This window comes from Erpetoichthys calabaricus, chromosome 3 (assembly GCF_900747795.2).
Source record: "Erpetoichthys calabaricus chromosome 3, fErpCal1.3, whole genome shotgun sequence".
In the NCBI taxonomy this organism is placed as follows: Eukaryota; Metazoa; Chordata; class Cladistia; order Polypteriformes; family Polypteridae; genus Erpetoichthys; species Erpetoichthys calabaricus.
This window is the reverse complement of record NC_041396.2, coordinates 128,250,274-128,276,434: the sequence shown is the minus strand read 5'-3', so window position 1 is coordinate 128,276,434 and position 26,161 is coordinate 128,250,274. Positions and strand designations below refer to the sequence as shown.

At 40.9% G+C, this 26,161-nt stretch overlaps 1 protein-coding gene and 1 pseudogene across 5 annotated transcripts in view; both read left to right on the top strand.

The window, feature by feature from the left end:
- The window catches only part of mapre3b (microtubule-associated protein, RP/EB family, member 3b), a 280,639-nt gene that overhangs the window by 124,108 nt on the left and 130,370 nt on the right, over positions 1–26,161 (top strand). For 4 of the 5 annotated variants that reach the window (XM_051925015.1, XM_051925016.1, XM_028797354.2 and 1 more), the window contains one exon: positions 1,250–1,307. The exons of the other annotated variant lie outside the window; for it this stretch is intronic. The gene's annotated coding sequence lies outside the window, so the exon portion shown is untranslated. The remainder of the gene's footprint in view (positions 1–1,249; positions 1,308–26,161) is intronic. 5 annotated transcript variants of the gene reach the window in all.
- The window catches only part of LOC114649351 (uncharacterized), a 28,009-nt pseudogene continuing 12,037 nt past the window's right edge, over positions 10,190–26,161 (top strand).

Sequence of the window (26,161 nt, the reverse complement as noted above, 5' to 3'; positions counted from 1 at the left end):
ACACTGTAACATGAACTTTCCCAGCTGAAGTGTGCTACTGAAGTGTGAAGCCACATAGTTGTATTTTTGTTAAGTGTTAGAGACACAATGCGGACTCAAACTTCCTGGAGCTGAAATACTAAAGACCCTCAATAAAGAAAGGACTGTTCTCTGTCATAACAAATATACTGTCTTTCTGAGTCCATGTCTTTCATTATCTATGTTTAAAATATCAATATATATATTACTTTTTCTATATTATGCTGATTATTCTTGGTGCAAGTGAAATATATGAACTGAAATTATTTTTTTAAATAATTTAATATCATTTGATACTCTTGAAAAGTTTTAAGAAGTAATAATACAGCATTAATTTAATGATTATATTAATGAATACAATCTAAAATATGCTGCAAGTTGGATAGCATTAAGTAAAATATTATGAAACACTTGCTTAGAGGCAAGGAGGAGATGTATTCACTTTCTAAGCTTTTTTTGTTTTTGTGCAGTACTTGTTTGCACAGAGGACAGCCTGGAGTAACATATAAATATGTCCCTGCAGCTCAGTTTAATAATGGAAGCAGTTAATTAAAGGTTGTGAGATTATATTAATTTTGATGATCAACAGTACACTAGATTTAAACTATGCTTAGTAATTATGTGTATAACAATCTTAGTTGCCTCCAGACAGGTATACTAAAATGTACTAACCAGTAAATGAATACACATTAAACTATATTGGGAAAAGGTTTTGAAAAATTAACAAAAAGGATTAGTGCAGGACAGAACTGTTTCACCTTTATCCATGGAATTCCATAAACTTGGTTTATTCTTTCAAAAGTAACTTAAGACATAAGAAGATGGGTGTAACCTGAAATTGCTTTAATAGACTTTATAATTGTGGAGTAAGAAAACTATGACATGCTCAAACAGAGCCTATTGGAACAGGGAAAAGTTGGATTAAGTAAGTCATTATCAAAAGAAAGTTATTGATTTTATTTTGTTTATTGTTTGAATAAATTAATATTTTAATAAAATATTATATATTTGATAACAGATTTTTTGAGAAAGCAAATCCAATGGAAAAAAAAGGGAAAAGTGCATCTTTCAATTGTGCAAGTAGTAAAATAACAGCACTGACTTTTTTAAGCATACCATAGATGGGAAAATTATTATAGCAGACAGTCTTAAGTCATATTTGTAGAAATTGCAGAACACATTTATAAAAGTTAAGTTGCATTTTTCTCTCTCTCTCTCTCCTTCTTTTCAGAAATAACTGCTGTGGGAAATAGACACCCTTAGACTGCTTAAAGATTTTTTTCTTAAAGGTAAATGCATGATTAATGTTATCATTTAGTCATTTATTTTTTACATCAACCATGCTTTCACTGTAATGTATCCACATGGCTATTCCACCCTGAAACTGAGTAATTAGGTTTAATAAAAGATAACAATTTCTGTGTGTTTCCAATATGTTTTTTTTTTCTTATATATACTTTATAAGTAAAATATATGCTTTATCTGTAAAAATACACATTATTGTTGTATATTATTTTGTGCCTGTTACAGAATGGTCTTTCATAATTATACTTTGGCTTATAAATGATTGGTATAGAGGCAAAAATAATAAATATTTACAATACAGCTGTGTGGTCATCATGCCAAACCAGGACCTAAAACATAGCCAGATTCCATTTGTTCTTCCTTTATGAGCAAGAATAATTAAGTTTTCTAATTATGAATATTTCACACTGAGTTTACTAATTAGGAGTTTACAAACTGGTAAAATTTGAAATAAACCAGTTTAGAGCTATTTCTTCTTCCTTACACTACTTTTAGCATTTTTTGTCTTTTTCAGCACAGCTTTACATTCAAATGAAAACCTTTTTTTCTACCTAGGTTACTGCTTAAAAACTGTACCCTGTTCTAGTTAACAAAGTGTCATATATAATCTTGTATTCTACTTGTTGACAAAACCAATCACTAAACATAACCTCAGCCCCTTTGAAGGCAATACCATTGCAATGCTACAGGTTGTGCATTTGAAGCATTACTATAAATTTCCCAGTTTCCTGTTGCTAGCGAAATCCTCCCTGGTACATTTAGTTTGTTGGATAATAGTAGAATGTTTTTGTTTGATTTGATTGATCATGTAGACTAATGTTATATTAATATTGTCACAAAACATTTTGAATTAAATAATTCTATGAAGAAGAACTAGCAAATGCTTAATTTAGATGCTTTGTAATTTTTTTGTGAAACAATGAAAATTATTTAAAAGTCAACATTTTTTACAAAATGTTACTCATCATAGCAGGATCTACAAATAGTTGTGCTTAGTCTAAAGTCACAAGGTTTATTTTAAGGAAAATGGCAAATGTATAGATAGATAGAATTTTACTTGTCCCCATATAACACATACAACAGAATGACTAAAAATAAAGAAAACTTCTGACTTGGTAGTTATAATCTTAATGAAGCATTATGCAGGCATGTTGCTGTTGGAATAAAGGAGCCCTTGTAGCATTTTTGACACACTTCTACTGAATAAATCTTAATGTTCTGTGTGAAAGAGGATGTGCAGAATTGTTCATAATGGCACTCAGATTTGTTTTAATTCTTTTAATTCCTTCACTAGTACCTCCAGTGGGTCCAGAGTGCACCCCATAACTGAACCTGCCCTTTTATTTGGTGGGCCCATCTTGAAGTGATGTTACTGACCCAGCACACCACAGCGTAGACAATCCGATTGGCCATCACAGAGATACAGGAGATTTTAATAATGTCTCTACCCTCATTAAAGGAATACAGTCCCTTAAGAAAAAAGAACCTTTTCTGCCATTTCTTATATAGCTCCCCTGTGTTACAAGACCAGTCCAACATGTCATTGATGTGGACCCCAAGTACTTGAAGGAGTGCACCACCTCTACATTGACTCCATGAATAGTTGACCGAATAACAGAGGCTGTTTAATGCAGCAGAAGTCAGTAACCAGTTTCTTGGTTTTGCTTAGGCAAAGTTGCTATATCTTACTAATAATGTTGTTGTTATTATTATTATTGTAATTTGTTTTTAATTTTCTGCAGTTTGCTTTTCACTCTGTCTTATTCTTAATTCAGAGATATGTATAGAGATCAAATGAAGAAAAATAATGTTGGTGGCATTGTTGAATTCCTTAAATGTTATAATTATAGTAGTTGTGATTGAAAAAAACAAGTTGACGTGATGTTTTTGCTTGGTTTAAAAAAAAATTGTTGAACAGGTAGTGAGCTTGTTACCTAACAAAGTAAAAACTAATTTAAAATTGACTTGGTATGTATGTGTGTATATTTCTATGCTGTAAAGATGTGTATTATTGATTACATGGAAACATTTATAAAGCTGCATTCCTATAGGACTGCAGGTACTGGGGAAGATTCAGGCTTTAATTGGAGAGAGTGCACACAGACATTCACATATCTTATGTTAAGGGAATTTTCATAAAGATAAATGTTATAAGATATAAACATTTAGAATGTGGCCTTTTCTTTTAATTTTACAGAATATTGTCCTAATATTATTAAGAGAACAAGAATAATAAGAATAAGAATGCTTTTATTGTCACTGTATTCACATACAATGAAATTGGAAAGCCTCTTCCGTGTGGTGCCTCATTGCAAAACACTTTAGTTTAAAAAAACCACACTTCCCACATCATACAATGCAAACACACCCACCAATAGACCCATACTAACATAAAGACACCTCACACCTAATTATACCACTCATACATCCTTATTGGAACACACGCATACCATAAAACAAAATACTATAAATAAAACAAAGACACTATAAATAATATGGATAGTGTGCTAGGATTCAGTATATACTGTGCAATCAGAAAGTTTAGCAGCATTTAGGATTGCTATTGCTTTAGGAAGAAAACTTATTTCTGAATCCACTGGTCCTTGTTTTGAGACATCTGTAACGCCTTCTTGAGGGCAAAAGTTCAAACAGGGAACTATGAGAGCTGTCTTGTGTGATCTTAATTGCTGTAGAGAGCAGTCTAGAGTTGGCAATCTCCTCTAGAGAGGGTAGAGGACAGCCGACAATCTTTTGAGCAGTGTTAATCACACTCTCTGTTGCTTTTTTATCTGCTGAAGAGCAACCAGCATACCACACTGTCACACCGTACATCAGGATATTCTCTATGGTCGAGCACCAGCAGCCTTGCTCACAATTTGTATTTCCTAAGAAGTCTGAGGAAATATAGGCGCTGTTGTGCCTTCTTCACTGCAGCCATGGTGTTGTCTGCCCATGTGAATCTGTCTGAGATGAGGATTCCCACGAATTTAAAGCTGTGAACCCTTTCCACACAATCGCCATTGATGGTCAAAGGGATGGTGTCGACACCACACTTCCTGAAGTCTAAAATGAGTTGTTTGGTTTTACCAGAGTATCAAGTTGTTATCCATACACCATGTGACCAGCCTGTGTACCTCTGCTCTATAAGCCGACTCATCTCCCCCTGAAATGAGTCCAATAATCGTGGTATCGTCAGCAAACTTTTTAATAATATTAATAGGATGAGAGGGGATGCAGTCATGGGTATACAGTGAGTACAGCAAAGGACCCAACACATAGCCCTGTGGGGAGCCAGTGTTGAGGATGAGGGTGGTAGACGTATAAGAGCCTGTTGGTTGGTTAAAAAGTCCCTAATCTAGCAGCAGATATGAAAGGAGTGGCCAAGGTCAGACAGCTTTTTGATGAGGATGTCTGGGATGATTGTGTTAAATGCCCAGCTGTAATTGACAAAGAGCATCCTCACATATGTCCCACTGTGCTCCAGATGGATCAGGGCTGTATGAAGAGCTATAGCGATGGCATTGTCTGTCGATCTGTTTGCTCTATAAGGAAACTGGTGTTGATCCAGGGTCAGTTGGAGACTAGTTTTAATGTGCTTTAGTACTAGCCTCTCAAAGCACTTCATTATTACTGGGGTGAGTGCCACTTGTCTGTAATCATTCAGGCTACTGGGAGAGGGCTTTTTTGGTACTGGGATAATAGTAGATGTCTTCAGACAAGATGGAGTGACGTCTTGGGCAAGGGATAGATTAACACTAGAATTACCAACGCTTACGAAAAAACTCGTAAACTTGGTCCACCTTAAATCCACTCACACCTGTCCATCAGTGTCCTTTGTCTTGTAAATGTGTCGATAAGCCCAAGCAGCAAGCAGCCTACTATCCCATCTTCCCACCACCATAGAAATGGCAAAAACCTCTCCAAGCTTAAGGCCTTGTTTATTTGTCCGGTACCTAGAGCTGTATAGGCTAAATAATATGCGTTATTTGGAACACTTGCATTTCATGTGTGTTCCGTGTCTATGAAGATCTATGTAAGTGTAGGATGACAGGAAATGCAAGAAATATTGAACACATATCTAAAAGACAAACTTTTTCCATGTTTTAGTACTAACGACAAAATTTTGACATGAAGTGTATAATGTATGAAGACTGAAGTCCAAATATCAAATAAGCACTTTCACAAAAGGTACAAATATAACAGAACAAGTACAGTTTTAACTCAAGACTATAACTGAAGAAAAAGAAATCAGGTTAGTGTGACTTGTTGTTGAGACTTCTTTGATAGTACAGCAGTAAAAACTGCTGACTCCTATTCAAAAGGTCACCGGTTTGAGCCTTCCCATGTCCCAAAATAAACGTTTTGAGTAGCGAGCTGCTCTTATTGTTACTATCATACAATAAAAACATACATTTGATTTGAGTCAACCGGTGTAAATGTATGGTACTTGTAAAGGTTAGCTTTTTTTTTATTCAGTTTTATTCTCTCAGTCGCTCTGATCCGACACTGTTAGTTTTCAAATAAAGACGTCCTATAACAAAGGTGAACTCAGATGAGGACGAGGGTTCTACATCGGAGAAAAAGGACAGAAGCCCCCCACAAGAAACGTCCACTCACATATAAGAACAACGCAGCTGCACCAGGCGTAAAGGCATAAGAGAGGACAGGTGTCGGGCAGACTGACTGTCAGGATGAAGCCTGACCTCTTCCTGCATCCAAACAGTGCCATCTTAACAGATTCAAATTCACCAAGACAATGTCTTTAAAAATGTAATGGCAAAATTATTGTAATTGGTACACTCACTTAACTTGCCAAACCAAAAATACAGTCTCAAAATAAAAATAAAATGACCAATAATGCAGTTTACCCCAATACTGATAAGATCATTAAGTAATATACAGTAAAGTAAACAATTAATGCTACTTTACTGCTACTGCTACTGTTTTTATTCAGCAGAGAGCATTTGAAATGGACAGATGAGGGCTTATGATGCACAAATGTGTCACTTCTGGTGTATTGTGAATTAATGGCTAGTGTAGTTATCTAACTACTGGAACTGACATATACAAACTGTTTTTAGGGCACACGTTGTGTAGGCAAAGTGTGTTTTGCCATATGGTAAGTCACTGCAGCTCTCACTTCCTTCTACCTGCTACTTGTCTGCTCATATGGTACTTCAGAGAACAATGAACATCTTATGGAGCTTTGCTTAGCAGAGACCCATTTTACCAAGGAGGCAGAAGGGAGCGTGTTGTAGGTGTCGCACTTGCCTAGATGGCCTCATCATATGCAGTATTTTGTACTGCTTGAACTTGAACTTAGATCTGAGTTAAATGTCAAAAGAATCCCAATTGACTGTCCATTGTCTTTCGAGTGTCTGGCTCTCAAACTAATAACGAAATCTTCTCCTGTCTGTCTTGTTGTTCTCTATTGTCCCCCAAAATACAATGGGTCTTCCTTATCTGGTGTGACTGAATTATTAACCCACTTAAATTCCCTTTCCCTGAGAGTCATTCTTTGACATTCCTACTTGTAAACTGAAAAATTATTTCCTGTCCTTGCTGGACTGATTTGACATGTTGATTTTCCTACCTCCTCTGGTGGTCATATATTAGACCTGATCTGCACATCTGGCTTATCTGTTGGTAACACTTTACAGCAGTGATTTGGAATTCATTGACCATAAAGCAGTACTTTTCACTGTTTTATTAGATAGATAGATAGATAGATAGATAGATAGATAGATAGATAGATAGATAGATAGATAGATACTTTATTAATCCCAATGGGAAATTCACAACAATAAATAAAAATAGAAAAATAAAAGTAGAAAAGTACACATACATATACAGTCATACACGGAGCTGCTGAAAAGGCTGCCACTCACGGCGGCGCCGGATGCATCATTCCTAAATTCCATTACCTCTCCCTCCTCTTACCTATAAATGTCAAATTTATTCCAGAAACCTTAAAAATATCTGCCCCTCTACTGTATCCTTGCTGAATCCATTTCTGATCTTTTTCTGTCTTCCTCTAATCCATTAACACTAGTTAGTCTTGTTGACTTTTTATAACTTAGCCATTCAGGACTAGATAAAACAGCTTCTTTAAAACATAGGGAGGTTTTCTTTAAGCTTTCAGCTTCATGGCACAACTCAGAATTATGGTCTATGAAGGCAACTGGCTGACACCTTGAGAGAATGACATGTCAGACTGGGACTAAACTTCTTCAACCTGCATTTGACCCAATTGCCTCATCTGCTAAAGTCTGTGAAAAATTCCTCCACTTTTTCCATAATAAAATTTTAAATCTAAATAATTCAACTAACACATCCATAATTCATTTATATCTTGGCCTGTCTTACAAGATCCAGCTCCTTCTCTAAATTTTCACCAGTCACATCTGCATTTGTTAAGGACCTGCTTTGTAAGATGAGGTAGACAACTTTTGAACTGCACCCCATCCCCATCACACTTCTTAAACCCTGCCTTCATGCCATAATCTCAGCTGTTACAACAATAATAAATGCATCCCTTGACACTGGGCTTGTGCCAGCCACTTTTAAAATTGCTTCTGTGACCCCAATGTTAAAAAGTCTGGTCTTGATGCTGATAATCTTTACCTTTTCTGTGAAAAGTTCTTAGCTGGTATTGGCCTCCCAACGCAGCAATTACTTAACTTCTAATAAATTGATGGAACCCTTTCAGACTGGTTTCAGAGTGCAGCACAACTGTGAAACTGCTATGCTTCAGGTAACTAATGATTTGCTTATGGCAGCAGACTCTGGATAAACCAGCATATTAATTCTGTTAGACCTCAGTGCAACATTTGACACTGTCAGACATGACATTCTACTGTCCAGAATAGCAAACATTCTTGGTATCTCCTGCATTGCTTTCCAGTGGCTTAAGTTATATCTGACTGATAGGCAAGTGTTTGCTGGTCTTGGCAACAGCCAGTCCAGCTCAGAGACAGTCGCACAAGGAGTTCCTCAGGTCTCTGTCCTCGCCCCTTTGCTGTTCTGTATTTATATGCTTCCCCTTGGTCATATTATTTGTAGCTTTGGACTGGGTTATCATTTTTATGCGGATACTACTCAGCTCTTTTTCAGTGTTAAATGTGAAACTTCATCAGAGCTTTCTCAGCTCACAAATTGCCTCAATGAAATTATATCCTGGATGGTGCATAACTCTTTAAAATTAAATTGCAGCAAAACTGAACTCCTGCAAATTGACACTAAAGAACAACTTGAAAATGAGCTCCAATCACTTTTGACAATGATCTCATCAGCCCTTCTAATTCAAAGAATCTTGGTGTTATTTTTGATTCCTCCCTTTCTTTTTCCACCCACATAAACCACATTAAGAAACTTTATATTACTTCCCCCTCCATAACATATCCCATGTTCGCTCATTCCCCTCATTATCTAATACTGAGAAATTTGTCCATGCTTTTATCACTTCCCGCATCGATTATTGTAACTCCCTACTGGCAGGTGCTGCTTCTAATCTTATATCACAGCTCCTGTTGATTCAGAGCTCTGCTGGAAGAGTCCTTTCACAAACCAGCAACAGTGGGCACATAACATCCATCCCACTTTGCTTTCACTGGCTCCCTGTGTCTTTTGGATCGAATATAAAATTCTATTAATAACCTACAAAGCTTTAAAAGGTGCCGGCTGGATTCCAACCAATGGCGAAGGTCTTCGACGTCAGGTGGAGCAATGCACCAGTCGACGGATTCTCTGGTCGCATCAAATGCAATGTCAAATCGAACTGGTTGTGATCAAACTAGGGTGCCCGAATGGCATGGGAAATTGGCAAGAGCTACCTGTCAGTTGATGAGATGGGCTAAAGAAGCGAGTCCAAATACGATTGGGTACCATTAACATTGGTACAATGACTAGACGAAGCTGTGAGCTACCCGACACTCTCAAGACCTGCTGCGTTGACATTGCCTGCGCCTAGGAGACAAAATGGGCAGGTGCAAAGGCAAGAGACATTGGTGCAGGATACAAGCTATTCTATAATGGCACACGAGCCTGGAATGGTGTGGGCATGGTGGTAAGTAAGCATCTCCGGGACCGTGTGGTTTTAGTGGCCCGTGTATTGGATTGTCTTATGTCACTCAAGATTACTGCTGGCACGACAACACTTAGAGTTATCTTATGCAACGCGCCACAGATTAACTGCCCCAATGATGAGAAAGATGAATTCTGGGAAAGTCTCGTTGCCCACTTACGATCGGTTAAACCCGAAGAACATGTGGCAATTGGTGGAGACCTCAATGGGCACGTTGGACAAGAGAGAGATAGATATGAGTGGTTCCATGGAGGCCAGGGGTTCGGAGCCTGCAATGATGTAGGGTGCTGTGTATCGGACTGTGCAGAGGCACATAATCTTGCCACGGCCAACACCTTTTTCATGAAGAAACCACCACACTTGGTCACCTATGCCAGTGGTGGACGGGAGACCCAAATTGATTACTAGGTTATTTGAAGGCAAGACCTGAAGTTAACAGCTGATGTGAAGGTGATCCCGCCTGCAAATATCGGGCCACAGCATCGCCTACTCATTATGGACCTCCGGCTTGACCTTGGCCGACAACGTCAGACATAGATAACAGCAGTGGACAACATCAATAGGTGGCGAATCCCCGAATGTAAGCATCAGCTGGCAGATGCCCTTGCGTCTGTTACTGTGGACCTGGACCAACAAGTGATGGCCATCTGGGACAATGTGGTCAGGCAGATCCATGAAGCAGCAAGTGGAGACCTTGGGAAGACAAAACCAGGGAGGTGGTTCATCGACAAATAGATCTGGTGGTGGAACAAGGAAGCACAGAGAGTGGTCAAGAAGAAGAAGATGGCTTTTAAAAAGTGGCTTCAATCCCATGCCAGTGGAGATTATCAGCAGTACAAGGCCCTCAAGTTGGAAGCAAAGCGGGCAGTGGTGGTGGCGGCAGCACGAGCCACACACTACGATCGCCTCTACGATGAATTGAACACACCAGAAGGAGCCAACAAGATCTACCGCCTGGCCAGCAGGCACAACCACTCAATGCAAGATACTGGCCAAGTCAAGCACATTAAGGACGATAACCATCAGGTCCTTTGAGATCCACCCACCACCCTCCAATGCTGGAGTGACGACTTCTCACAGATTTGCAATGAGGAATTTCCCCACCCACCCACCCACACGATCTTGTCCCTGGACCCGTGCCACCAATCACTAACATGGAAGTTGAAGCTGCCATCAAGAAGATGAAAAATGGGAAAGCATTTGCCCCAATGACATCCCCACAGAAGCATGGAAGCTCCTTGGTTGCAGGGGTGTTCTGATCCTCACCACCCTCTTCAACCGTATCATCCAAGATGGAGAATCCCCAGCAGCTTGGATGACCAGCACAGTGGTGCCCATCTGGAAAGGCAAAGGCGATGTAGCTGAGTGCTCGAATTACCAACCAATCCGCCTCCTATGCCATGCCATGAAAATCTTTGAGCAAGTCATTGATGCCCGGCTACGCGCGATCATTACCATTATGCCAAACCAATGCAGGTTTGTAAAAGGTTGTGGCACAACGGATGCCATCCACGCTGCTTGGATAGGGTATCTCACAACCTTATCTGGTATGCCCTATGTTCACATGTCCCTGAAGCCTACGTTGACTGGGTCAAGCTACTATACAGCAATATTAGCAGTGTCGTCCGGTGTTCAGTGGGAGTCTCACCACATATTTGCAGTGTTGTCCGGTGTTCAGTTGGAGTCTCACCACCTTTCGCTATCAACGTTGGAGTCCACCAAGGATCTGCCCTCTTGCCACTCCTGTTCGTCTTATGCATGGACTTGGTAACCTCTGATCTCCAAACATCCCACCCATGGTTGCTTCTCTACGCCGATGACATATTCCTTGCGGATGAAGACCGTGAAGATCTGGAGCGGCTAACACAGCAGTGGAAGACTTGCTTGGATGCCAGTGCTATGTGGCTTAACATCAAGAAGACTGAGTACATGGAGTGTGGCCCGCAGACCAACTGCACCATCAGCATTGGCGGCGAAGACCTGTAGAAGGTCGCTGACTTCAAGTATCCCAGATCAGTCATCAGCAGCAACAGCAACCTGCTCCCTGACATCTGTGCAAGGATTAATGTTGGATGGTTGAAATGGCAAAAGGTCACCAGAGTCCTCTGCGACCGCTGCATGCCAGACCACCTTAAGTCCAAGATATACAACACAGTGGTGCGCACAGTTGCCCTCTGTAGCTTAGAGTGCTGGACAACTACTGCAAAGCACGAACAGGACCTTTGTGTGATGGAAACACAGATGCTGTGGTGGTGCCTTGGTTTGATGAGATGGGACCATGTCATGAACGCTGACGTCTGGAAAAGGATGGGAGTTGCACCAATCATGGAAAAGATGCGTGAGGCAAGGCTTACGATGATATGGGCATGTCGCCCGTGATGATGAGAAAGTGACCAGAGTGACACTGCACCTGAGCCCCCAAGGCAGATGCCCCCGAGGAAGGCCGACAAAACGTTGGATGGACCGGATCAAGAAGGACATGAAAATTACTAGTGTTGCCCCGGAGGACGCCCTGGATCGCTCCAAATGGAGGAGACATTGTAGACAAGCGGACCCTGCAATAGCGTGGACTAACGCTAGGGAGAAGAAAGCTTTAAAAGGCCTTGCATCGGACTACAATAGTGACCTACTCCATCGCTATGCTCCTGTTCGCTTACTAAGGTCCTCTGATTCTGACAATCTTGTTGTGCCTAACACTAACCTGCACTCTGTGGGAGACAGGGCCTTCAGCTCTGCAGCACCCAGAATTTGGAATGACCTCCCGAAATTAATTAGACCAGCTGACTCAATTCATTCTTTTAAAAAACAACTTAAAACTCATCTATTCAGGAAGGCTTTTATAACTTAACCTAGTATTTATGTTCAAATAGTGACACAACTGAAACTTTATGATATGCAGTACAGTGATCCCTCGCTATATCGCGCTTCGCCTTTTGCGGCTTCACTCTATCGTGGATTTTATATGTAAGCATATTTAAATATATATCGCGGATTTTTTGCTGGTTCGCGGATTTCTGCGGACAATGGGTCTTTTGATTTCTGGTATATGCTTCCTCAGTTGGTTTGCCCAGTTGATTTCATACAAGGGACGCTATTGGCAGATGGCTGAGAAGAAACCCAACTTACTTTTCTCTCTCTCTCTCTTGCGCTGACTGTCTCTGATCCTGACGTAGGGGGATTGAGCAGGGGGGCTGTTCGCACACCTAGACGATACGGACGCTCGTCTAAAAATGCTGAAAGATTATCTTCACGTTGCTACCTTCTGTGCAGCTGCTTCCTGAAACGACATGTTGCACGGTGCTTTGCATACTTAAAAGCTCGAAGGGCACGTATTGATTTTTGCTTGTTTGTTTTTCTCTGTTTCTCTCTCTCTCTTTGTCTGCTCCTGACGGAGGGGGTGTGAGCTGCCGCCTTCAACAGCTTTGTGCCGCAGTGCTTCGCATACTTAAAAGCCAAACAGCCCTATTGATTTGTTTGCTTTCCTCTGTCTTTCTGACATTCTGTGCTCCTGACGCGCACTCCTTTGAAGAGGAAGATATGTTTGCATTCTTTTAATTGTGAGACAGAACTGTCATCTCTGTGTTGTCATGGAGCACAGTTTAAACTTTTGAAAAAGTGACAAATGTTTGTTTGCAGTGTTTGAATAACGTTCCTGTCTCTCTACAACCTCCTGTGTTTCTGCGCAAATCTGTGACCCAAGCATGACAATATAAAAATAACCATATAAACATATGGTTTCTACTTCTCGGATTTTCTTATTTCGTGGGTGGCTCTGGAATGCAACCCCCGCGATGGAGGAGGGATTACTGTATCTTAAAGGCTGTTCAGAAACTGTGTACAATTTTAAGTAGTAGGTGGCATATTTTACATGCAAATTCAGACTTGGAGTATTGTGTTTTTTTTGTTTTTTTTTTTTAAACTGAGTTCCAGATAACCTGGAGAAAAAACAAATTCTGCATGGTTCCAAGGCTTAATGCAGTATGTCTCATAGATAATACAGTCTGTTAGGAGTAAACACTAAGATCTCTGTTGTTGTAGCTCTCATCTTTCTCCTGAAACAATATATTTTTGCCTGAATATTTATTAACCTGACAGCCTTAGCAGAATTTGAAATGTCCCTTTAGATCCATATTTTACTTGTTCCTTCCCTAATGGTGTGCCAATACACGCTATCATGACAGATAGGACAGTTTTAAGTGCATCCGATTCTGTCCCATTTATTCTTAAACCTGAAATCCTTAAAGAGCCTCGTCAGTGTTTTCAAACAAGCCATGCCCCACAAAGATTCTCTGTCTTACTTAGCTGCAGGTTTAACACATAATGCCTAAAAAAGTTAGATATAATTAATAATATTCTGCACCTTTATTAAAATATAACTGCATCTCTAAAGGTGAAAAATGTAGGTAGATTGTACAGATCTTGGCTTGGTACTTAGCAGTCCTACTTTTCTGGGTGAGTCGTCAGGTGTTGACTGGCATTTTATTCTGCATGGTGCAATATAAATGGTACCCTGCTGCTGCCCATTGGACACCTCTATATTAATAAAACAAAACAATTCTCACCCTGTCTCTGTTTCACTAACTAACTAACTAACTCATATTGCTCTTGATCTAAAGGTGTTTTCACACCTACTTCATCTGATGTGGGTTTTTCAAACACTGATGAAATTCCCCTTCAAGTCTAGTTGGTTTAGGTAGATGTGAGTATTTCAGTTGCTCTATGATGTGCACCAAAACAACTGTACTTGAGACCCTTTGGAACGGGTGGTCTCAGTTCAGAGACCAAGTGAACCCAAGTACCAAGTGAGACTGGTCTGACTACATGAAATACTCTGCAGTTTGTTTGAAATTGTGTGTGCTGTGGTAGCCATGCTAAGTGTCTGCTGTTGGTAATTAGAGAATCTCATTTGCAGCATAATAAATTGACATTAATATGGAGCATTAAAAGGTTAAAAATAAATATGCACATTGGTAGAAATGTAAGACAATTCAAATAAATTGCATAATTACCAGTCAGTCAGAGTAAGACTAGCACCCGATTCAACTCCAGAAGCTCCCTCACCACGCAAGTTTATTAAAATACATACAGAGGTGGTGAGAAATAAATAGCACTGCCCTGTGAGACCGGTGATCAAACCCCATAATCTTTCCATATGAAAGTGATGTGTCCTGGCGGATGCCCTTTCAATGCAATCACTTTTTGAGTGCAATGCGGATGTGGAAACACATTAACTTTGACATACAGTACGTAGTAAATGTTAATCAAACATTCTGACATTAGATTATTAGATTAGATTATTTATAAAAGCACATTTAAAACAACAGAAGTTGCGCCAAAGTGCTGTACAAAAAAAGCATTAAAATAAACACAATACAAACAATGCAAAAGCAGATTAATAAAACAACCAATTGTAACATCCACCACAATCCCATCATACACAATGAAAGACAGAAGAAAACAAGTAGGTCTTAAGCCGACTTTTAAAAACCTGGATGAAGACCTGATGTGCAGAGGCAAGTCATTCCAAAGCCTAGGAGTAACAACTGGAAAAGCTCTGTCTCCCCTAGACTTCAGCCGAGATCTTGGCACTACAAGGAGCAGTCGTCCAGATGACCTCAGTGCTCTTGGTAGCACATAGGAGTGAAGGAGGTCACAGATATATTTTGGAGCGAGACCATGCAAGGCTTTAAAAACTAACAACAAGATTTTAAAATCCGTGCGACACCTCACCGGTAGCCGGGGGAGATGTGATCCCTTTTTCTCAACCCAATCTAAAATCTAGCTGCCGTGTTCTGAACTAGCTGAAGGCGCGACAGTGCAGATTTTGGCAGACCCACATATAAGGAATTACAATAATCTAGTCGAGATGTAATAAAGGCATGAATACTGTTTCCAAGTCCTTCTGTGATAGAAAGGATTTTAGTTTAGAAATTTGCCTCAGTTGGTAAAAACTGGACTTTACTAGCATGGAGATTTGTTTTTCAAAACTTAGTGTTGACTCAAAGATGATACCTAGGTTTCTGACATCATTATGAATCATTGCTGCCAAAGGTCCTAAGTGCATGCCGATTTCAACTGCAGATGTGGTAGAACCAAAAGTAATGACTTCTGTTTAATTTTCGTTTAATTGCAAGAAATTTTGTTCCATCCAATATTTAATATCCTCAAAGCATTTCAACAGCTTTTTTTTACAGATGAAGTGATTTCAGAAGTTTGAGGTAGAGTTGCGTATCATCAGCATAACAATTATATGCGACATCATGTTTGTAAAAGTTGGCCCTCAAGAGGAGCAGATAAAGGGAAAATAGAAGGGGAGCCAGGATAGAACCTTGAGGGATGCCTTGTGTGAGAGGAGCTGGCTGAGAGAAATTCCCATCTATCTTCACAGACATAGATCTGCCTTTCCCAATTAAACACGATAAAAAATGTGATTTTGCTGATCTCACGGCCTCTTGAGAGGACTTCCAGCGAGTTCTAAGAATTTCATAAGAGACCTTCAGTTTGTCCTTTTTCCACCTCCGTTGTAATATTTGTGTCAACAAAATATTATTACATATATGTGCAGTTTTGTTTTAAGATATGTCATTGAAATGTATTATTATCAGGCATTGTTTAGGCACCTATCTCATAAGGAAGGCACCAGAAAAAGGACCTCGATTTTTTTTTTTTGTTTTAGAGTTAATATAGAGCACGGATGCCATGGATGTAACACCTATAAGAGTTAAGACAGTAGCCAGGTGATTTGAAACAAACTAAATTGAGGTTACATTCATATGGTGGCTACTGGAGAGTGGTTACACTGCATTATACAGTGTGAAAGGGTGCTCCCGGACACAGACAGGCAGACACATTGCAGTCCATCACCACACGTTTATTTACACTTTCTACTATATACAACAGTCTTAAGTGCACCACACAACAAACTCCCACCGACTCCCAAAGTCCAGGCTTCCAGCAGCCACTTTCTTCTCCTCACAAACACTCAGGGCCTCTCCTTGTCGCCTCCTCTGACCTCGTCGACCTCCTCACCCGACTCCAGCCTTGATTGTAGGGCGGCGGCTCGTTATATAGGCGGCTGATTGAGGGCCGCACCCGGCCACCTGCCACAGTACACCCCCGCTAGCTGAGACCTCCTGGGACCAGCGAACCATTCCGGGAGGATGGGAACCCCTCGGCGGCAAGCCGACACACTGTAGCCTAGGGCCCGATCCTGTCAACAAAAAAGAAAAACAAGGGCGGAGGCGTTGCCCTGACGCAGCCCCTCGGCTCGTCCTCAGCTGGGCCAACGCTCTCGGCCCCGATGCTCCCTTTCTCGGCTTCCCAGCCCGAGCAGTCCGTGCTCCCCGCCACGGAATCACCAGTGGGATCACGCTCTGTTTCCACCTCTCCAGCTGTGGGATTCTCCTCTGCCTCCGCAGAGGACGGCCCTTTGAGGAACGCGCGCACCCAGCAGCGCATTCTCCCATGTCGGAGGAACTGGCTTCCCCAAGCCGCTTCCTCCTCTTAATTTGAGATGCCACAGCGGTTCGGATCTGCCCATTGTAAGAGGGCAGACCCAGCCTCGCTGGCATCCGGAGGTTAACGGGGTCGGTCTCCCTTACCTGCCCCGCTGTGCCTCTCCGTCCAGGAGCTCCTGCAGTGCGTCGATCCTCCTGCCTTGGCTCTCGCTCGCACGCCACTGCCATCCCTCCTGACACCTGCGTCTCTGCCCAGAGGGCACATCGCTCGGCCGGCAGCGATAGCACGCGCTGGATCTCATACTGCAGCTCCTGCAGTATCGCTGCCAAAGAGGAAGAGACAGTCAGCGGTGTGCTTACCTTCCGGGCGGTGTCACTCGCCGACTGCTCTCCGTGGGCTCTTCCCTGCAGCCCACTCGGGTTTCTTCTCGGCACGAGACGGACATTCCCAGCTCCCGCCTCTGACCAATCGTTGGCGGGAGGACAGGACACGCTGCCCGATCCCGTGCCTGCTACGAGGAGGGACCTTCGGTCTGCGGCCTCCTCGCCCTCATTCCACACTCGAGGGCAAGGTTCTGGGCAGCTCCGCGGCTGCAGCATCTCCTTCCCGGCAGCTCTCCTAGCTGCCGCCGCGCTCCCTAGCTGCCCCTGAAACACAAAAAAGTCCAACAGCGGACCTCCCGTGGTCCGCGACACTCCCGGTACATGCGGGGTTGGGTGCACACCGCCCCTGCGGCACGTGGGTGAGTTTGCCTGCTGTGCCGGGCCTTTCACAAAACTTTCCAACATTACAGGTCCCCACCTCGACCCAGGTGGAGCCTCCTGCCGACTACACCACTGTGAAAAGGTGCTCCCGGACACAGACAGGCAGACACATTGCAGTCCATCACCACACGTTTATTTACACTTTCTACTATATACAACAGTCTTAAGTGCACCACACAACAAACCCCCACCGACTCCCAAAGTCCAGGCTTCCAGCAGCCACTTTCTTCTCCTCACAAACACTCAGGGCCTCTCCTTGCCGCCTCCTCTGACCTCGTCCACCTCCTCACCCGACTCCAGCCTTGATTGTAGGGCGGCGGCTCGTTATATAGGCGGCTGATTGAGGGCCGCACCCGGCCACCTGCCACAACAGTTAAATGAAACCTACTGACACGTCTATCATATAACATGAATCACATCAATGTATGCTTTCAGCAGAGCCTACTACTGTACGTGCATCTTCTTGAAATGTGTCCTTTTCATACAATGTGTAGCAGCAGCATTTTCAAATACTGTAGTCTTCCAGTTGTCCCATAGTATTGTTTTGCTCATAGATCTGTGTTTGGAAAATGTAGAAGTGCACAAACACAGGTTTTGTTGACCCTCCATATTATTTTTACCAGTGTGGGGGGAATACCCAATTAAAGAAGTCCAACTGAACTAACTACAAATTGAAAATTGTGACAAATCATCCCCCAATTCAGAGCAATGCAAATTAACTATGAGTGTGAAACTGCTCAGCCTGTTTAGCACAAAAGCACTATCCCTTACCCTGTCACTCAACTCTTCCAATGGAGGTGCCCTGTGCCCTCACAAAAAGTGTTGTCCCCTGGGCTCTACCCCTACCCTTCTTCCCATTCATCACAGCTGTCTGTGCAGCCTCAAGACACATCACAATATGTTTGTAGCATAGGACACCAGCTGCTACAAACGGGACCCAAAAAACATTGTCATAAGCTCTTTATGCTTTGACACACCAGAGAGCTGTCTAGATAAACTTGTGTACGCAATGGTCAGTGCTAGACTGAAAACAGCACAGTGAGACTTTGATTGCTTGAGATTCTGATGGCTCTTATATTTAAATAACAGTTGCCTGAGTAATGCAAGGAATTTTTTTTTTTACTGTTGGTGTTTGTTCTTGCTGTGGCCACCACCATAATAATAAAGTAAAAAAAAAATGTACAGATGTAAATGTAATGAGCAGAATCATTACTCTAAGTTTGAATATATTTATTTTTATTTTTTTCTTTAAATAAAAATACATAACCAGTCCTAGTATTTTAAATGTAACCTATGGCAGGCATGTCAAACTCACTACCATTGGTGGGCCGCTTTGACTGCCATACGTGCGTCAGCTGGCTGTTCTGTAACAAATACTATTAAACTATTATACAAAGTTACTGTAGCTTTCTTTCCAATGCTGAAAACTTTAAAAAATGTAACACTTAAAGTTTAAAGAAAAGCAATTTATTTCCATGCAGTCTCCATACAACAGTGTAGAATTAACCTCTTAGCTAGGTCCTTATTATATTACTAGGCTCACCCGCCTTTTAAGGCGACCAACTTTTATCCTCAATTTGTGTGCGCTCCATGTGTACATCAGGCATATAAGTGTAGGGAATGAGAACATCAAAGTGCCCATTCATAACATCTCCCGAAAACCTACATTTTTTTATCCCCTGGAGTGCCTGTCCAAACTTGGAGTGTAGGACTCCATAATAATATACTTGAAACTCATAGGGGAACAACTCTCCCACTGCCATTAGCTCAGAAATGGTACCAAAAGTTTGAGACTTTGACATTTCAGTGAGATACTGAAGCTCATTTGTATAAGAGATTCCTGACGGCATCATTGTAAATGGCTGAAACCTTGACCAATTACTTAAAACATGTCGTACAATGTCAGCCCGAATCTGTACCGCTAAAGACGGAGTTTCATGCACTAAATAAGCTATAGATGAGAATAAACAAGCACCATCTCCCCTGATATTTACTACGCGGTGAGGCAATTTGTACTCCATCAACATGAATTATTTCCAGAGACATAATTTTGTCTATTTTTCCAGCGCATCGCGCACAAAAGCAACGGAACGATGGGAGCACCAGAACTCTGCTCACATCGTGTTGCTTCGTACCACAAGCCGCAAGTAGTAAGTCTGTGATAAGCGGAATACCGCTACGCTTTGCACTCATGGGACGGAAGGACAATCCCGACCGCTTTTATATAGTGTCTTGATGATTGATATTCATTATATTATATTCATTGCTTATATAGGAGCCTTACAGTGTGAGATTTATTTCTTTTGTCCTGACACTTGGCATCTCTTGTTAGTAACCAGTTCGTCAATATCAGGTTTGAAATCTTGTGCAGCTGCAACTTTTATGAGGGATGAAAGGTGCTCGACGGTAAGTCTTGAGCGATGTGGGGTTTTGGTAGCTTTCATTAACAAAAACAATTGCTCACAAAGGTAAGTGCTTCCGAACATTGACAGTACTCTCGATGCCAACTTACGGATGTGCACATACGAGGGTGGCAGGTAAGCATACAAGCCTGGCATACCAACTTCGTTGTATTTTGCCTTCAGAATAGAATCTGACTGCACTTCAATCAATTCCATTTGGATATTCTCAGGCGCATTCTCAACGTTGTAAGAGAACAGCGCAATGCCCTGCATGTTTGTGTGAACTGAAATCACGAAAATGCTCACTGAATTCATTGCTCAGTAATTCAAGTTGGAAAACAAATCCTCCAAAAATCTAATTTTATTTTACTAAGTTTACTTCAAAGTTTATATTGTAAAATAAGCCGATATGCAAAAAGCCACCTGACCTACAATAATTTTACAAACTCAAAATCACAAAAACATGTTAATAAACAACTCACCAACTTCTCACGTCCACTTCAGATCTTCAGCTGTAGTCTGCACTAACTGTTTGTTACAATACTAGCACAAAATTACATGACACTAGAGCAAAAAACGTGAAAATATGCGGGCTATTACTACTCGTGATGGTCAGTTCTGCCCAGTAGCCAGTCTCAGCAGCCCAGTCAGTAGTGTAGCCTGCCAGGGGCGGCTCTAGGCTCGTGGCGGCCCTGGGCAGAGAAAGAATCGGTGGCCCCTTCGCCTGGCAATGTCAATACAGTATCTTATGCATGGCGGATGGCCACATCCGTTGGGGAAACTGCATAGCCGCCTCGTGCTCATGACACGCTTCTATATACGCGTGTCCTTAATTGAAAACCAAGTGGCGGCCCATGATATTCTCATTACGGCAAAACATTATAATACTACATATAGCTTACTGCTCCGACTCTAGCGACATTTGTAAATACAGTGTACTAATTAACAAGAAACAGAATGTTTTTCGACCACATTGCCGTCAGCTGTGTCGTTATTTTCTCTTTCTGTTTTATATTCAATATATATTGGCGTGGCGGCCCCTGGGATTTGGCGGCACTGTGCAGGTGCACAGTTTGCACATGCCTAAGGCCACCCCTGCTGCAGCCTAGCACTTCAGTTGTGACGCTGCGGCTCATTAACTTTGGTCAAGGCTTGTGGCTATACTAGCAGATGACGTTTGCGGTACCGTAATGCCATGGGAAAACGCGCTTTTGTCAGAAGGCAGAAGTAAGAAAAGTCAATAAGTAACACCGAAGATGCAGAATGATTCAATCACAAACGATAGTAATCATTTTGTACAAGTTCAGTGCTAACTAGGATCTGTCATGCGGGCCACACAGATTTATGTTGCGGGCCGCGTGTTTGACATGCCTGACCTATGGGACACGGTACACCACTAGAAAATAAAAGCCTAAAACTTACTGAGAGGCTACGTCATCTTCGAAGCAGCAAAAGAAACACGCCTTCCATGTTTCTGACAAATGTTTGTGACAACAGAAAGAATCTGGAAATAATTTTATTGCATATTTCTTGAACTTTTTTCTTAAGTTAAGGATGTATTTTTTATTCGCTTATGTTATACTAATAACCTTCATGAGAGGCGTTCTCACTTAGATATGGTAGTAAATCAACACAGTCTTAAGCATGTGGCATAAACAATTTACTGTGATTTTGTCTTTCAAGAGGAAACCACACCTCTGGAGTGTGAAAGGTTGTTGCAGAAAAAGATAATAGCTAAGCTAGCATGCACAGCTGGACTTCTTTTAAAATGTCTGAATCTCATGATATTAGTGTTTGTTTGTTTAGAAATGGCATGCATAAGCTCTTTTACAATGTGTGTGTAATCTCAAAATGTGTATTAATGTTCAACAGCTTTCTTTTCTTGAAAAATGGACATTTTTAGTAGGTTTTGTAGCTTTTGCTTTCTAGGTGATCCATGCCACATTAAATTCCATTATAAAATGCCAGGAGTGGCTGTATATTTTTTAAAATTTATAGAAAAAACTTTTAGTACACAATTTTAGGTGTCAAATGCATATACAGTATGCCATGTTTGTGAAAATAACATGTACTTGAAAAATACAAAACTTCTCTCTATTATAAAAGAAAATCCTGTGTGATGGAATGACTAGGAGACGATACGTGATCATCATGGAAGACAAATAAAAGACCCGCGAGATGAAACAGAATGGCCACGGGGCGTCTTGCAGGGATATAGAACATGAGATTCTTGCAAGACACGACGTGACAGCAGCTGCCCCCCCCCCCCCCAACGGGAGCAGCGTCATACGTCCTGCAAGAAAGAGATTTAACCACGCCCGGGGCCAGAAATAAAGGACAATTATTGTTTTTACAATGTCACGTGAGATAAGTCAGTGAGCCATCATTTAAAACAAGTCCACAGACATCTAACCAAGCAGTTGTTGGATTGCTTTTGGCAGACACGCATCATGTGCTCCCAGCTCTTAAAACAATGACATGCGACAAGCAGAACAGGCAGCTCACCAGCAGCAGAAAGGCCGCTGATGATTCGACGACATATTCAGTCACAGGCGATTATACATTGCGTTGTCACAAAGTATCTCCAAAAATGGATTCAAAATTCTATGCTATCTTGAAGAAAAGGTAATTCCAAATTTTGTTTTTAATAAACCTTTAAAGTAAAAGTGCAATTAGTGAAATTGAAACAATTCCAAAGAAAAAAAAAGCTTTTAAAATTGTATAGCCGATTAACCAAATAGCGGTGCAGTGGGTAGCGCTGCTGCCTTGCAGAGACCTGGGTTTGCTTCCCTGGTCCTCCCTGCGTGGAGTGTGCATGTTCTCCCCGTGTCTGCGTGGCTTTCCTCCGGGTGCTTCTTCCCATAGTCCAAAGACATGCAGGTTGGGTGGACTGTCGATTCTAAATTGTCCCTAGTGTGTGCTTGGTGTGTGTGTGCGCGCGCGCCCTGCTGTGGGCTGGCACCCTGCCCAGGGTTTGTTTCATGCCTTGCGCCCTGTGACTCTGTAGTTAGGATATAGCGGGTTGGATAATGGATGGATTAACCAAACACAGGGGTTGGTGAGCGAAGCGAGGAGGGGGCGGAGCCCCCTAGTATCCTTTAAGGAAATGTAATACTCTGCCAGGCTCTGAAAACTAAACCTGTTTAGTCTTGAGCAAAGGTGACTGCATAAGGACCTAATCACCAGTGGAAATTAAGAGGGAAGTGCTTTATACACAAAGCCAAGGATGCACTTCTTTACTTACAGAGTTGTTGGAATGGGGAACAAACTACTAAGTCATGTAGATGGAGCAGATACCTTGCCAACCTTTAAAAAGTACTGTATCTGGATGAGATATTGGAACAACTTAGCCATTAGCTAGAAAACAAACTTGATGCAATGGTTTCCTATGTTTTTAGGTATTATTATGATTTCATAAATTAAAAATTTTCTTTCTCACTCACATGTTGAGCTGATTAGTCCAGACCACCCTATCCCTAACAACTAGACCTGCGAAGAGATACAATTCCATCAGTTATCAGAAGTCGTCTTCAAGTGCAATGTGTTTGCAGCAAACCCTTAACACTTAAACTGGATCCTGAGCTAGACACTGCACCTGCAGAAGTTAAGGGTTTATTAATGTTTACAGTCATACTAAAAATCAGATGTGATGTATGAAACAGATCAATCTCATACAGAAGAATATTATTCAAGTCTTTACTGCTAAAGTCATGACCTGTAGAGTACAGGCTAATTTTTAAAAATTAATAAATAATGACAATACAGATTTGTTGTTGAGAAATAAGGTATGTCTAATTTTAGGACATAGTGATCACTTGGTTTTTGATAGTTTTGTCCTTATTAGGGCATAATTATTTTCCTTTTTTTTTTTTCCCCTGACACTTCCCTCGCACATCACAAAGGTTTTTGTTGTAAGCTATACTCTTAAGTTGGCCTGTTTTGAGTGGGTGTGGCTGTAATCAAGCTTGCACCCTATTAGCAACTGACACTCCATGCAGATCTGGTTCCTGTCTTGTGTTTGGTGCTGTTGGGATGGGTACCAGCCCACATGACTTTGAACTGGATTTAGAATATTGGATAATGATGGCTCTCCTTCTTCTCATTCACTTTAACTAAAATAATTCTGTGAAGGGACAGTTATTTCTTGCTTTGTGATACATTTAAGGGATCAAGTGCTTTGGTAAAAAGATTTTAAGTGATCTTTAGTTAAGACTAGTTAGAAATCAGAAAAGAGATATCTTTTATAATGAAACTTGCAAAGAATCTTTGCTTGACATCAGTAACTTTACAGTTTACCATGGGATTGTTTCTGCATTTCACTACGTTGATGGACAGCAGTTTTAGATGGCAAACATCTCTAGAACAGATGTCCAAGCATTTCTTGTATTTGTTTTCTTTTATTTCCTAGTGCACAAAGAACTATTTTGTTTAATCTGAGGATATTTTCCTGCTAATGATGTTTCTATCCCAATGCAGGCTGTTTTCAAAATCACTTTGTATATTTACACGTTACAAATGGTGTATATGAAGTTCCAAAATGTTTTGTAAGTCATAGCTTTGTTTCCCTATTATTTAAGTAGTTTTTCATTCTTTCACAATATATAAATCAAATTGGGCATAATCCAAATATTTGTAGGAATGTATTAGTTCTGGTTTTTGTTAATATATAAAGCAATCATTTTATAGAGCACAAAATGTTAAAAACGTTTTGGACATAGAAAAAGTGCTGCTTAATACTGTGTAGTTTCTATAGACCCATCCTTAATTCAATTTTAGATTGCAGAGACCAGTGTATGCAAGACGTGGACTAACCCTGAATGAGATGCCTAAACTTTGAACTTGAACTTTATTGCCAGGCAACATAGCTGCTAGAACACAAACCATGACCACGAAACACAAGTACAGGTTTGGATGTAAACAAAAATTTAAGGAAGCTATTTGAACTTAGTGTTTCTTTGGACTTAGGGGCAACACTGGTGTTTTTGATGCAAACTTTACACAATTGTAAGACAGTGCAAACTTTAAGATGAGTTCATCCCACCTTAATGACCCAGGCCATACATTATCTTCAGTTTACAGTGTCTATTTGTGTGCATGTCTGGTGTTTTGATCTTTCATTAGATTTATATCCATTGATCTTTTTTTTTACTGCTTTAACCATTGTAGAGCCATGGTTAGCTGGACCTTATTCCAGCAGCAACTAGTAGCATGACACAGTTTCCACTGTTCTTTAAATATACTGTAATAGAATTGCCTGCTGTGTTATCAAATATTTAATTTGCCTGTGCTGTGCTTTTATGGATTTTAGAATGTTTGGTCATTCAGCAACTGACAGACTGAATGTTCTTGTTTTGAAGATCTACTGTATCCAATATCAATTGAAATTCTGTACTTTATAGTAAAGTATAACCTGTCTTGTTGCTTAGAATAATATTCAAAATCAGGAGCTCTTCAGAACTGGTTTAATCATGTGTGTATTATTTTGCCTGTTGATCTTTATATCTATTCATTATAGGTTTGTTAGTACTTACTAGCAAGTAGATTTGTAGTTGCATATACCCAATCCAAACCTCTTGTTTTTGCTCATTCTTCCTGAAAATATATCTAAAATTATAAATATGCATATTTATTGCAGGTTAAACTTATCCTGGTTAGGTGGGCAAACTGAATTTGGTATATGTGGTAAATTTTTTGTATAATCTGGATGTTCCTTTGAAAGATAATGGTGGAATGGCAAGTGAAGGCTGATTGATCTGGTATGTCTAAATTTTCCAATCCATATTATCCATCATAATCATCTCTTGATCTCAGACCACTTTTCATGTTGAGGATTTGGTCAGTTCAGACTTCCTTCTCTCTGTCCACCAATTTCAGCTTTTCTTAGGGAATTATCAAGAATTCTCAAGCCAGCAGAAAGATATTTGTGGCATTTCACATTTACTTTGTCTCCAAATCTGCCGTAATCCAACACTTTATGCCAAATATGTCAGGCTTGGTTGAAATGTATTGCAAGAAAGGACAACTGACTTTGTTTGGAAACCGTTACTCATCAACAGTAATATGTTGCCCTGGGTTGTAACTCAAAGCACAGTTCTCAACAAAATGTTGCCAGATGTCCGAAATTGCAGCAA